General features: G+C 41.8%; 1 protein-coding gene across 1 annotated transcript in view; it reads left to right on the top strand.

The window, feature by feature from the left end:
• Positions 1-15,159, top strand: part of CLVS1 (clavesin 1) — a 179,299-nt gene that overhangs the window by 14,153 nt on the left and 149,987 nt on the right. The gene's annotated exons all lie outside the window — the stretch shown is intronic.

Below are 15,159 nucleotides of genomic sequence, written 5' to 3'. Positions count from 1 at the left end.
TTGGGTCTACATTTTGGAGTGACCCTTCCAAACTTCTGCAATGTCCCTCTGCTGATTAAGATTCTTCAGTGACCTGGAAGGCCTTCAGAGCAAAGTAAGGCCCCTTATGACTTGCCTCGTACCTCTCCTGCTGTGTGTTATCCTTTGCCCTTCCTGATAATCTGGTCCAGCTGGAAGGAAGTATAAGCCTTGCTTTGAGTAACTGACGTTTTCCGTGTCTCTAAGCCTTTGGACTTGCCTCATCAGGCACCAAAAGGAGAACCCAGGCACTTCTTATCCCAGTTCCAACCATCCTGGACACGGTCTGTCTACTGATTCATACTCATCTTTATGCTTCTTTTCTGTAGAGTTTTTCTCCATCCTCCCCGCCCCCAACCCTTCTCAGTTAGGTGCCCTTCCTTTGTTCATATTTCTGCTAAAGCATTTGCAATAGGAGAATACATTGTTATTACAGCTATTATTTTGGAATATTTATTGATATAAATACTCTACTGAGCATTTATATATATTGTCTCATTTAACCCAATGACAACTTTTGATGAAAGATAATACTGTTATCCCTATGTCACATGTGATGACACAAGACTTTAATAAATTAAGTCAGTCACTCAGTATCACATAACTGGTGAAACACGGAGTGGGCATGAAGCGCCAGTAGTCTGACCTGAGAGTTGTCTTAACTGGACTTCACTGTAATCGTGTGTTTACTTGTATACTCTTCATTAGGCCTCCTCCCAAGACTGCAAGTTCCTTGAGGGCAGGAAACTGCCCCCTTTTTTTTTTTTTTTGCCCCCCCCCACTTTTTTTCATGTTTATCTCTTTGGCACATGGCACAATATCCAGTAAATCAGAGTGAGAAAGAAAGCATGAATCAAGCTCCTATGACTTTAGTCTTCACAGAAATATCATCACGGGTCATGGGGCGCCTGGGTGGCTCAGTGGGTTAAAGCCTCTGCCTTTGGCTCAGGTCATGATCTCAGTGTCCTGGGATCGAGCCTCACATCAGGCTCTCTGCTCAGCAGGGAGCCTGCTTCCTCCTCTCTCTGCCTGCCTCTCTGCCTACTTGTGATCTCTGTCTGTCAAATAAATAAATAAAATCTTAAAAAACAAAAAACTTAAAAAAAAAAATGAAAAAGAATTATCATCATGGGAATGTTTATGGTCCCTGGGGAGACACAGGTTTAACTTAAAATATATCAAAGAATCCCTCCCTAATAACTAAAGGGAATTTCTAGGATGGCCCTTTATTACTTCATATCATTCCTCCTCCTCCCAAAAATGATAATATTGTAAGACACCTTTGAACCACTGGCTATTTTCTGGTTGGGAGGCTGGCATCAGGCAACTTAATCCTGAAGACGTATTGCAGGGTTTTAACACTATCGGTCTAGAGCTTGGTCAGCTCTGCACCCTGGGCCCGAATGCCTTTCTCGTTTCTGCTCTGTTAACACAAGGTCCCTGCCAGCACATCGACTGACCCTGGAGAATTCCTTCTGAACGCACAGACGCCCATCGACTCAGGGCATCAGACTTATACCTGAGGAAACAGCCATCCTTTGGACAATGGCACAATAACATTTTGGCATTTGGAACAGGCCAATTTTGATGATTCTGGAGAACAATCATACTGTCTCCATTTGCTCTTGTAAGTGTTCTAGACCTTCCATCTGCTAAGACACTAAGTGGTGATTTATACATAAAAAAGAAAATACATCATGGCAAAGTATCTTATTTTGTATCAGCGATTGGCCCGAATATATCTCAAAATGTGTTAACAAGTAATAACAAATACTGATAGTAAGAAGAAGCGAAGCTCCAGGACAGTAACCCAAATGTTTGTGATTATGATAACCTTGAACGAGTTACAGTTCTCTGTTCCTTAGTTTCCTCAAGTGTAAAGTAAGAAACTCCAGCTAGGTAATCCCTGAGACACCTCTGCTCTAATGGCCCATGACTATAAAGCTCATTCAGCCTGATCCTATGGATGGATGGAAAGGGATTTTAAAATTCATTTTATAGCTGTCTAACTCACTAGGCTTTTCGAGGTAACCTTTCTCTCTTTCTCTCACCCTCCCACTCTCTCCCACACCCCACAAAGGCTGAGTCTTGAGGCATTTTTTTTTTCTCCAAACTATACACTACTATTTGTTCCAAATCTTTTGTTTTCAACAGGGAGGTAAAAGATCAGGCTCTCCCATTGATAGCCAAAGATCCTTAGAAGCAAACAAACCTCAGTTTGAACCCAGGGACTATCACATGCTTTCCTGGTTATATGATCTGGGGGACCAGCAATTTCTTTGAGACTCAGTTTTCTCATCTGTAAGGTGGGGATGAGGGTCATCTAGCTAATAATGCAGTTGGGAGGATGGAATGACAAAATGCACTTGAAGAGCACAACTCATTGTTTGGCACACGGTAAGCACTCAATAAATATTAGCTAGTATTATTAGTAATATTATAAAACACCCCCTACAAAAAATAATCAACCACGGATGGTAGATAGATTAAGATAGACAGGAGTACAATACCTAAAAACGAAAATGGGCCAGTGGGTGCGGTCTGCCTGCACACCCATCCTAATTACTTCTTTGTTTTCTCCCTGAACATTTTCCCGGTCACACAGACCCAGCCTAAATGGGGCCCGAAAGGCCCGGAAGAGTTGGCACAGCTTTGCAAAATGATTACTTCACTCTCATTGGGCGCCTAAGATGACTGGAAAGCGATTTGCATGTCTCATATGAAAGGTTTACGGAGATTAAAATGGTTATTAATATTTATTAAAACTATGTAAATCTCATTCATCTAAACCCAGACAGCATGAACAAAAGCGTAGAGCGGTGAGCGATAGGAAACGCTGTCCTCCAGACACATGCGGGGGGCTCTGTGGGCCTGAGTTCGGTGCCAGCTGAAGGGCCGGTGTGCCGGGCTCCCCGAGCATGATCGCGCCTCCCCCAGAAATCGGGCCTCAGTGGAGGGCTGTGTGGCTTCTATACTTCCTGAGACTGCCAGGCTGCGCTGAAATGTGTTAGAGGAAATCAGCACTCACCTAGTTATTCCTAAAATGATGCTGGCACTTTCTGGGCTAGCAGAATTTATGTTTCAGCTCACCAGCTTGGTGCCTACTGGAGACATAGGGGAGGATCACCAGCGCTCACTGAGCCCTTTGCCCTTTCTCACCTAAACTCAGTTTGCCCCTTACGAGCTGATAAAAAAGAAATCCATTTCTTGTTTCTTTCTGGTTCGCATACTTGTACCTGGTCCTCCAGCCCGATAGGCCCATACGCAGCTGAAGAAGAGTAAAGCTTGGTTAAGTTATTTGACTTTCTGGAGTCTCCATTTCATAGGTGGAAACAGATGTACTATCTGGCATGTGGAACTGTTACAAGGATTAACCCCAATTGCCCTACCTGATGGTGTCTGAAAGGCGTAATGGAACGGTGATTAAATGCACCCAGAAACTCCGAGGCCAGACAGCCAGCTTCATTGCCCCGTTGCCTTCTCACTAGCCCTGGGATCCTGAGCAAGTTGCTTAATTCCTTATTACCCTATTTCTCACCTAAAGTGGGGGTGGTGATGAATATAGGTTAAAACTAGTTGGTGTCTAAAAACCAACAAATGTCAGTTTTTTCTTAAAAAAAAAAAAAAAAAAATTCCAATCAGGCAAATTATCTAAGATACTGAGTCACAAGATGTACTTTCCAAATCCAAAGGGCAGGATTTGAACCATGACCAAGTTTCCTCCACCTTGAAAAGTACAAAAAAAAAAAAAAATGCAACAGAGACCCCAAGCCACCATGCTTCAAAGGGCTCTTGGGTAACTCAGCTGTGGTCAGGAGGCTCTGAGAAATCATCTGGCCTTAGCATCCCTCCCTATAGTGTTTATTATAGTCTCAGGCTATAAGGCATTTGGGAAGGAGTATCCAGACAATAAAAACCCCACAATATACTACAATAGTATCTTGTAGGGCCTGGTGTAGACCAGCTGGTCCCCAACTACTTAAATGGGGGAAAAACAGTTGGAAATACATTGAACGTAATAATATATAAAATAACAGTGGATATTCTTTGGTCAGTGTATTATTGGTTTCTCACAATTAAAAAGCTCAGAAATCAACAACCAGTTTGAAGACTAATTGGGTTTTGCAGGAAGCTGGGGCACCAGAAGGAAGAGCTGAGTAAGGGCAATTCAGTAGAGCGGAAAGGGGGCCAATGGACAATTTGATCACTACCTTCAGTTATATAGAGTTCTTACAAGAAGGCAGTGAATCTTGTAGTCTCTCTTTCCCCACAAGGGCCAGAGGTTTGGACTAAAGAGCGACCTACTGGTTGGAAGGTTAGGGAGCCAAGCTTTCAGCACAAGGGTGAGGGTCTAGGGCATTTTCCTAGGGTGTAAAATTTAAAGGGGGCACCAAAGCACTCAGTAATCAAAAGAAATATTTTTTCCAAAAAAAAGTTTTTAAATCAAAATTAATACAAAAAGTCCATCATGAACAAAATGTCAAAATTTTAAAGAAGGCAGGATAAGGGACACCTGGGTGGCTCAGAGGGTTAAAACCTCTGCCTTCGGCTCAGGTCATGATCCCAGGGTTCTGGGATCAAACCCAACAGCGGGGAGCCTGCTTCCTCCTCTCTCTCTGCCTGCCTCTCTGCCTACTTGCGATCTGCATCTGTCAAATAAATAAATAAAATCTTAAAAAAAAAAAAGAAGGCAGGATAAGATCATTGATTTTTTTTTTTTTCCCCTTGTGCCTCAGGCTCCAATATGGCTTGGCAATATTAGCACTGCTCGGGCTAATCAGATTTCAGAAGAGAAAATCCATAAGTTGGCTCCTGATCAATTATATTATAGTATGTAATACTGAATACCTATATACTCGAACAATTGCACAGAACCTTATGGTTCCCAAGCATTTCCATGTACATTTTCTGATTTAATGCTCATTAACCACTTGGAGAGTATCACTAAGGGACAGATGACAAAGAAGTGGTTTGAGGAGGAGAAGATACTTTCTAATCAAGGAACTAAATGACTCATCAATGGAAAAACTTAGACTCAGAGCTTCTAATTCCAAGCTCCAAAGACATCTGGAGCCAATTGTTCAGCCCCTGAGTGATTAGATATTTCAGAACATCCACGCAGCTTTTGAAACGCTGTGAGTGGATTTCCTGGTGGTGGACGTGTATGTGGATGAGCGCAGTGAGTCACAGTGGGTGGGATCTGAGGTTGAGTGGCACTGATTCTCAAAAGGGGCACAATGAGTATTTGGAGCTATTCAGTTTTTAATGCATATGACTGTAAACATGGAGGAATGTTTAGTATCCCCTCTCCCAGGCACTGGGGCAATTGAAAAGGCCACCTTCACATTTCCAAAGTCCTTGGGGGTAGCTGGAGTTCACTTTGAGAACCCCTGAAGGAAAGTTCTAGAAATGTTCTAACACCAGGCTATGCTTTTTTGCCAAGCTCTAGCTATGTCCTCATTCTTACGCTGAACTCAAGAGTTTCCAAATCAAATCAAAATCTGAATCACTGGAACGTTGCTAAATGGTAGTGTGGCTCCAGGGTCCAAATTCTAGGTTTTTCACACCTTCTCCTCAGCTCCCTCTTCTAGCTGAGAGGCACCAGGAGGCTCGGGGTACACAGTGAAGCCATTCCTTTGTGCATGCATTCTAATGGGGCTCAGACATCAAAGAACGTGTATTAGAAGCTGGGTACACAAGAAGTTGAGATGGTTCTGGAGGCTCAGTGTCAAGGGTCTGCCTAGTCCCAAGTATGAGTAGGAAAAGGAAGCAGAGAGGGACTTACGGCTTCAGTTTGAGCAAGTACGAAAGCAGCTGGGATGCTGATCAAGAGGCCAGACTCGTCCTTCTTCAGTGGGATGAACCCAAGCCTCATTCCTTCCTTCATGTGCTCCATAAACATCCCAGCTGCGGTTGTCTAGCTCTGTGTGAACTCCTGAGGGTCCAAAGGAAGCATTCCTGTTTGGAGTTCAGGCTCCCAGGACAGCTTCTCACACTAGTCCCCCACCCACCCCGAGTCCCTCCAGGCATTCAGTGACTGGAAGATGACGTCTGCCAGGGAACTGACCTTCTAGCCCTTCCACTTCTGAAAGCAAGGACACTGTCATATTTGCTTTAAAATGTAGAAACAAGCTGGAGCTGTCTGTTCTTAGGGATGGGTGCTTTTCCACTCACTGTTTCTTTCTTTCTTTTTTTTTTTTTTTTTGGTTTTGTTTTGGTTTTGGTTTTTTTTTTTTTTTTTTGGCTTTTTTGTTTTTTGTTTTTCTGGGAAGGTGCTCAGCTGCTCCTCGTCCCTTTGTGCCAGGCAGTAATTTATCTGATGGATATGCTGGAGCTAGTGAGCTCCTTCAAACGCCATGGCTTATTGCTGACCTGTGGCAACCTCCAAAAGGCTGACGTGGCAAACGTTCCGACAGCTCTGTGGTGTGATCTGGCAGTGGGAGATGAACATTAAGTAGGCTTTTTCTTCTGATTAAAACCTTGAGGCAGTAGGTGGGATATAACTCTTCAAACTATAAATAAGCCAGTTGATTGAGGTTTACCTTTGGCTTTTGCAAGAGCACAGAAGAGCTTTTCGTAAGTAGCAGGGGGTCTGCGCCTCATTCCTTTGGGCTGTCATCAGTTTAAGAACTTGTGGCACAAGGGGAACAAGTTTTTAAGCCATGCGGAGCATTGGGGAGGGGAGCAGAGACCCGGCAGGCCCAGTGGAGGCCAGGTGCTCCAGAACACGAAGCCTATTGAGAGAGGTTTTAAGAAAAAGATTTCACCGTCTGTTTTTCCTACAGATACATTCCTGGAATTGCTCTGGTAGCGATCAACTTTCCCATTGTGATGAGCTTGGAAATGAGCAAAAAGGAACAGAGGAGGGTTATTACAACCACCAAATCAAACTTGCTTGCCAAATGCTAACCATGTGGCAGACAGTAATGCCCTATTAATATCCCTAGTTTGCAGATGATAAAATTAAGGCTCAGAGAGGTGAGGTAAGCTATCCAAGATCACACCCCTGGGAAGAAGCTAAAACAGGCGGGATCTCAGATCTAATTCATTTGCCAAATTTGGGGGCCACTAAATCAGACATTCGGGAGGGCTCTCAGGACGTATCAGTAAGCAATCAAGCTAACACCAGTCCCTTCCGGGTCTGCTCGGAGATGATGCCTCTGCCTGACGGGAGGGCTGGCCCTCGGAGACATGTCTGATGTCAGAGGGCTCTGGCTGCGTGTTGTAAAAGCAAGGCAGCTGCGTAGTAAGAAGGGGCCCCAAGGACCGGGAGAGCCAGATTTTACTGACAACGTATCTTTCCAGGCCAGCTGTTCCTCCCAAATTCACACTTAGAAATCCAGGACATTACAAGACACGACCCTTATTACCCTGCAGATATAAAAAAAAAAAAAAAAAAGTCTCCAATGGCTAGAAATTCGAGGACCTAAGAATAACTGCTTCCTTCTTAGGGCATGGCCCGGATAAGGCAGCCAACACCGAGCTCGCTCTCAAGTCCTTGACTTCGAATCATGCTGCCGTCTGGGCATGACCTGGGTCTAGGTCTTGCAAAGGCCAGCGTGGGAAAAGAGGGCACGGGGAAAGGGCAATTTCTTAAGCGTGGGGTTGCCTGTATGGTGTGTTCACTGTTGATTTTCTCATGAAGAAGGCTGACTTCTGGAAAGAGCTCTTTATAGGAAAAGGCCTTGTACAACGTGAAGCTCTTCTGGGAGATGAAGCACTTTCCCTGGTTCTCAGTAAACCGGGAAGCATCTCCTGATCTCCTTTACAAGGAGGATAATGCAGTGCTGAGGAGGAAGCCCCTTGGCATCTGCCCGGACTTCAACCCCCACAGCCCCTGCACCCTGAAACTCAGCGCTTTAAGAAGCCACCGGCTCTCTTACCCTTTCAATATGGTTCCTCGATAATCGCTCCTGAACGGGGATGTTCAGAACCTTGAGCAGCTGCTGGAATGATTAAATGCCTGCACTTCCCTGAGGTGGTAAATCAGGCCTCAGAAGCCATTTATTGTGAGTGTACTATAAAGCAGTAGAAGTTATTGCTACTCTACTGGCAAAATGTAGCACCGGACAGGAAAATAAAGAGAGGGTACATTTTGTTGTGAAGGCTTTAAAGTGATGTGTTGTTTTTTCGTTGCTCATTCTCCTCCTGTTTCTCATCATTTTTCTCTTCCCTTTGCCTCTAAGTCTTCCCTATCTCTAGCACTTCTTGCTGAGTGTCTAGGGATCTAATGGCAAAAGTGGCGTTCCCACAAGGAACACCGAGTGCCTTTCGGGATTCAAGAATGTTCACAGTAGGGACGTTCCCGGGCTTCGAGCGTCTCCTTGTGCTGTTTTATTTAACTTAATTCTCACAAACCATTTGTGAAGGAGATATTGTTATCCTTGTTTTAGATAGAGGATATTTCTTCTGGATGAAATCACAAGGCTGGCTAGCAGTGTGAGTATTTCCCTTTCTCCTTCGTCGTGATGCCTGATTATATCTGAGGTCTGCTCTTAGGGATTGTGTCACTGAATCTCTGCTCAGAATTCATTGCGGAATTCCTGCTCAAAAGTCTTTAATCGTTCCTTAATAAAGCTGGTTCAGTCTCCTCATCACATGTTGCGCCAAATAAAACCTTCAGAATTTGGCATCGCTTTCCTTATCTGAAGGACGTCATCTGCTCAATTCAGAAGGCTCACCCTCCTCTCCTTCCCCTCCCCCTGTCTGTCCCAGTCCTCCCCAGCCTTTGCTTCTGAGATTCTCCTACACAGTCATCGTCATGCCTCTCATGAGGCAAGCACGAACCCTCTAGGAGCGCTGAAAAGAGGCATCCTGGGGGCATGAGCTGACTCCAGGAAGTAAAATTAAACAGTAGAGGAAAGTGAATATGAGGAAGACTGAGACAGAAAGAGTGCACTTTGCAGGGACCTAGGGTGAGAGCGAGCCTGTCCCATGGGGAGAGCCTTGGTGAGTTGCACTGAGCATAGACTCTGATGGCTCACACAGAGAGAGAGGAAGCTGAGGAGGTAGGAGAGGCCAGGAGTTATCCAGGCTTCCCCTAAGGAATTTGGGATTTAGGCTTACGAACAAACCAAGGGCTACTCATCCTTCCAAGCTCATATTCATGCTAAGAGGCTTTGCCCCTGGCTGGGGCAGCACTGATCTCTCCTTTGTTCTTCCCCAAATTCTTGCCACTCTCATCTTTGCTGCACACTTTTTTCAGGCTGCAGGGAAGCTCCTGGAGGCAGAACGCTATTTTTTCCTTCTTGGTATCCATGGGTACAGAGTAGGGCTCTTGGTAGAATCCCCTCGGCTGACCTGTGGGGAGAAGTTTGGAATGACGGAAAGCCCAAACAGAGAGGCTCTTTCTAGACTCATCTCAATGACAACACTCTTGTGGAGGGGACTGGAGCTGTGTGCAGTTGAACTTGGGAAGGAAGGAGGAAGAGGCTGGGGTGTTCTGTGTACTCGGTGTCCAGTGCTTCTCAGCATGACAGAAGGGGGACCGAGATTGTTGTAGAAACATCACAAGCAACCCAGACCCCGAATTGGAGCCAATATTGTGGGTTCCCCAGGGGCTCCATCCACCGTGTGACGAGCTCAGGTGCCCATCACCCCTTAATGGTGTGAAGTGCATGACTGTCATCATTTTCTTTCATCTCCCAAATTCTGTGTTCTAGCTGTGTCATTGTGCATCAGACCAAGTTAAGAATAGATTTCGCATTTAGAAAGCATCACTGCTCAGGGTTCTACCTTCCCTGCAGAGGTCAGGGAATGGGAACCTGACCCCCTGCCTCGTTCTTAGTGAACGGCTTCTGATTTCTACTTCATGTCCTCCTCACCTGGTCAGGTTTTTGTAGATTTTGTTCATCGCACATTTCCCCATGAGTTTCTGATGAGTTAATCCATCGTATAATTTTATAGCATGCATATTGATTAATATATTACACCCCTGTAGGCAGAGCGTTGCAGTTTGATATTTAATCTGTGAAATCTCCCAGAATAATACTGTAACGCCTCATTTACCTTCTATCTTTGTAAGGGAAGAGGGTATTCTAGTGGTGTGAAGTCTTCAAATAGTTGAGGGCCTTCTACGGGCCAATTTTAAAGTTTTATCTTATTCAGTTTTGGTTAAAAAGCAAAAACAATGCATTTTTTACTCCCTACCTTGTTAAATATAACTGAACACTTTCTTCATGACAAGTAGTGAGTGTGATGCATATAAATTACTGTACCCTGGGCTAAGAAATACAGCTATCAGGATGGCGATTCCTGGGGCATATGGGCTCGTCCTTATGCCACATGGTCCATACTGGCTTGCTCCGTATGCTTCCTAATCCTTTTTTTTTGGGGGGGGGAACATATCCTCTTAGCTCTTAATATATGACTCTTAGTGGGGTTGCTCCAAAACCCTCTCCCTACCTAATTTTCTGTGGGCTAGGACGTCAGAAAACTTGAGTTTGTTGAATTCTATGCTTTGGATGAGGACTTCTGGGGAATCCCAAGGGATAAAGTAAATGAGCTGTAGTGGAGCATGAATTTTATAACATCTCATCTATATGCTCGGAAATACGGTTCTGCCTAAAGCACTAGCAGGCAGGGCATGAAGGCCCTTCCATTGTAGCATCTACTTGGAACTGCGTAGAACTGAAAACCTGAGCGATTTTTCTTCCAAGGTTTCTCTAACCCTTGGATTCATGTACAATATACCCTCTGACTTATGTATCCTTCTTCTCTATAATACCTCCCTCAGCCTCGTAGGAAAAGACCTATATCTTAATTTATATTTGGATTAAAACCCATTTTTATCAAAGTGGTGTCTATCCTTTGTATTGATTTTCTTTTTTATCCTTTGTATTTTCATTTTTTGACTTTTCTAGCATTAAATATAAGCCTTTGTCTCTCATCAAGAATATACTAGGCAAAATAAAGTAGCCTATTTTTCTGTTTATTTTTTATTATATGCCTGTCTTCTCGGCACCCCTACTCCAAGTGATTCACACAGCACTGTCACAGAGTCTATCCCCTTCAGGCCCTCCCTGGAGCTACTACTCTTTTTGATGTCACAGGACCCCAGCTGCCTCACCATGGCCATGGTTTTTATATTGATAGATTTGAATTTCTGTTGTTTGGTCCCTTTAGTATCCAGTCACCCAGAGGAAGGGACAGGGGCAGGGACACCTGCAGGGCAAGGATCATCAGGTCAAAGACACCTTAGTCAGGGATTGAAACACAGGAGGTGCTTTCTTCCTTGTTCTTGGCAGTAGGCCAAGAAGTTGACGCTGTGGATAAAGCGAAGCACCTTAACTTGGGTCATTCTTAAGAGGGTGGGGACTTTGGGTCTACAATTGGCTACTGGGAATATGTGTATCTTTTGATTCACATATTGGGGGAAAAGGGATCCAGCTTCCACCAGATTCTCAAGCAGTTCACAACCCAGAGAAGTTTAAGGACCTCCCCATTAGCTTATTCATCTGCTGGTTTATGCGGGAGTACAACTGCATGGTGTACTGGGCAGGCAAACATCCTACAGGGATAGTATTATAGAATGGTTATCAAATGGGCTCATGGCTTTATCCTTTATGAAGGGTTGTGTGGTTGTAAGAATCAGCATTTTCACTTGAGAAAATCATGAAAATGGAGAAAGTGTTAGTATATTAAAAGTTATTCATAATCCCTCCACTTAGCTATAACCATTGACACTGAGAATTAAGGTATATTTTGTGCACACACACACACACACACACACACACACAATTGGCCTGAATCTAGTTAAGACAACACAGTGGTAAAGAGCTCAACACTGTGGCTGGATTGCCTGGGTATGAATCAGAACTCTACCACTTACTAGCTGCCTAAGCCTGAGCAAGTGAATACTCTGTACCTTGATTTCCTCACCTATAAAATGATCATAATAATAGCATCAACCTCCAAGTGCTATCATGTGCATTATAAAGGGATTACTATAAGAAAAGGCTCAGAAAAATGACTGCTCATACTTAGAACTCAGTAGTTGTCATCTACTTTTTATTATTCTGCATTTTTTAACTTAAAATTATATCATATTACTGTATTAGTTTATTCAATATGCATTGAACACAAAATAATGACTGAATAGTTTAAAACTCAAATAATTTAGATATTAGGCTATTTTCCATTTTTGACAAGTATTAATAATGATATAAGGAATGCCTCTATATAAATATTTCTCCACATCTTTACTTTCTCCCCCTTGGGATAAATTCCGGGAGGTTGAATTAATAAGCAATGAACACTTTTATGGCCCTTTGTATATATAGTCAAATTGCTTTCCAGAAATGGTGTTCCAGTCTCTCTGCCCATCAGGAGTCCATGACAGTCCTCACCTCCACCTGCTTCACAGTGCAATGCTTTGTTAGCCTGCTCTCATTAAACATTGCTTTTCTTGGTCTAATCGGGTTTTATTCTTTTCATGCTTTTCCTCGCTTCACCCTTTGGGTTTAGAAGTTATCGGTTCCTATTATTTTACATGTTATCTTCCAAATTTCAATATAGTTGTTTTACCAGTAGATTTTGCTAAAAAGTTCAGAGTCAGTCAATCTCTCCATTCTCATCCAGAATAATTGAAGGAAATTTGTCTCTGAACTTAACCATCTTTAAAAACTGTTGCTGTCTATTGTTTTAGTCCTACCACTTATTCGACCCCACTGTTACTGTCATTGTTATTGCTTGCAATGAATTCCTGTTTAAATCTATCAAGGTGTTTTAACAATTTCTTGGCTCACTTTTGAAACTTGTACCTCATTTTTCTTTGTGACTTTGTCTCCTTACTGAAGTGAGCTGTGGTTAGTGAACTTTCTTAACAACGTTTGTTATGTTTGAAATGTTATTTTTTCTCTACTCTCAGATTATAATTTAGTTGGGCATATAGCTTGAGATTAAAAACGATTTTCCCTCAACATTTTGAAGACATTAATTAATTGTATTCCGGTTGTTTTAAAAAAGAGTGTTGTCAATCTAACTGACATTCCTTTGTAGGTAATCTGTTTTTCCTCCCTGGTGGCTTTAAAATTTCTCTTGGTCTGTGGTGTTTTACAGTTGTATCTAGGTGTTTGGTTTTTTTTATCCACATATTTTTAAATCCTGCTTGGAACTTGATATATTTTTTGTTTCATTCATTTTTATTTACTTTTTCAATAAATATTTGTTTTTGAGATGCCTGACGTTTTTTTAGATGCCAGGGACACAGAGTTGAGAGTCTTACATTCAGATTTTTAATCTTAAGACTCATAAATTTATTTTTTGTTTCCTTTTTGATTTGTTATGTGTATACATTGTGAAAAGATTCCTACCATTGAGTTTATTAACAACTCCATCACCTCAAATATACCCCCCTTTTTTTTGGTGAAAACACCCAAGTTTTATTTTCTTAGTAAATTTCAGTTATACAGTATACAGTGCAGTGTTATTAGCTATACTCACTATGTTATAAATTAGTTTCTTAAACCTTATTCATCTTTTAACCTTTTAGCAAACTCCCCCTGTTTTCCCCAAACCCCAACTGCTGGCAACCACCATTCAACACTTTATTTCTATGAGTTTGAAGTTTTTTCTTGTTTTTTTGGGGGGTGGGGGTTGGATTTCACATATAAATGATACCATGCAGAATTTGTTTTTCTCTGACTGGCTTATTTCATTTAACCTAATGCTAGCTTTATCCATGTTGTCAAAAGTGCCAGGATTTCATTTTTTTTAAAGGCTGAATAATATCTATATCTTCCTATCTATATATAGCTACCTGTTTATCTATCTGTCTACCTCTATATATCCCATTTTCTGTATCCATTCATCCAATGATGGACACATAAGTTGTTTCCAACCTTGCCTATTGTGAATAATGATGCAGCAAACATAGAAGCACAGACACCTCTTTGGGATAATGATTCAATTTCTTTGTGGTATATACCTAGAAGTGGGATTACCTGGTACATATGGTAGTCCTATTTTTTAATCTTTTGTGAATCCTCCATGCTGTTTTCCATAGTAGCTGCACCAAGATTTACATTTCCCACCAACAGTGCACGAAGGCTCCTTCTCCACATTCTCACCAGCATTTGTTTTATCTTTTCTTTTGCTAATGGACATCCCAACAGGTCTGAGGAAATAGCTCATTGTGGTTTTGATTTAATTTCCCTGATGATTAATAATGTTGAACATCTTTTCATGTACCTCTTGGCTATTTGTATATCTCCTTTGGAAAAATTTATTCAGGTTCTTTACCCATTTTTAATTGGATTATTTGTTTGTTTTCCTATTGAATTGTGTAAGTTCCTTTTATATATTTTAGCATTAGCCCTTTGTTGCATATGTGGTTTGCAGATATTTTCTTGCATTCTGTAGGTTGCCTTTTTCTTTTGTTGGTGGTTTCCTTTGCTGTGCAGAAAGAAGCTTTTTAGATTTATGCCATCCCACTTGGTTATTTGTTTTGTTTTGTTTTGTTTTTGCTTTGCTTTGGTGTCGGATCAAAAAAACATATTCCCAAAATCAATGTCAAGGAGCTTACATATATTTCCTTCTAGAGTTTTATGGTTTCAAGTCTTCATGTTTTTAGTTTATTTTGACATAATTTTTGTGTATCATGTACATGGGATAGGGGTCCAGTTTCATTCTTTTGCATGTGACTGTCCAGTTTTTCCAGCACCATTTACTGAAGAGAATGACTTTTCCCCAAAGTATACTTTTTGTGCTTTGTCTATAATAATACAGGCATGAGTATTTTCCTGGGATCTCTATTCTGCTCCACTGATACAAGTGTCTGTTCTTGATTATATACCCTTATATAGTTTGAAATCAGGGATTGTGATTCCTCTGGCATTGTTCTTTCTCAAGATAGCTTTGGCTATTCATGGTCTTTTGTGGTTTCAAACAAATTTTAGGATTGTTTTCTCTATTTCTGTAGAAACTATCATTGGAATTTTGATTGGGATTGCAGTGAATCTGTATATTGCTTTGTATAGTATGGACATTTTAACAATAGTGATTACCATAATCCATAAATACAGACTATCTTTCCATTTATTTATGTCTTCGTTAATTTTTTCATCAATTTAGTGTGCAAATATTTTACCTCCTGAGTTAAATTTATTCCTAAATATTTTATTCTTTTTCATATTATTGTAA

The sequence above is a fragment of the Neovison vison genome, chromosome 4 (genome assembly GCF_020171115.1).
Source record: "Neovison vison isolate M4711 chromosome 4, ASM_NN_V1, whole genome shotgun sequence".
NCBI classification, from domain to species: Eukaryota; Metazoa; Chordata; class Mammalia; order Carnivora; family Mustelidae; genus Neogale; species Neogale vison.
This window is presented reverse-complemented; position numbering and strand designations above follow the sequence as displayed.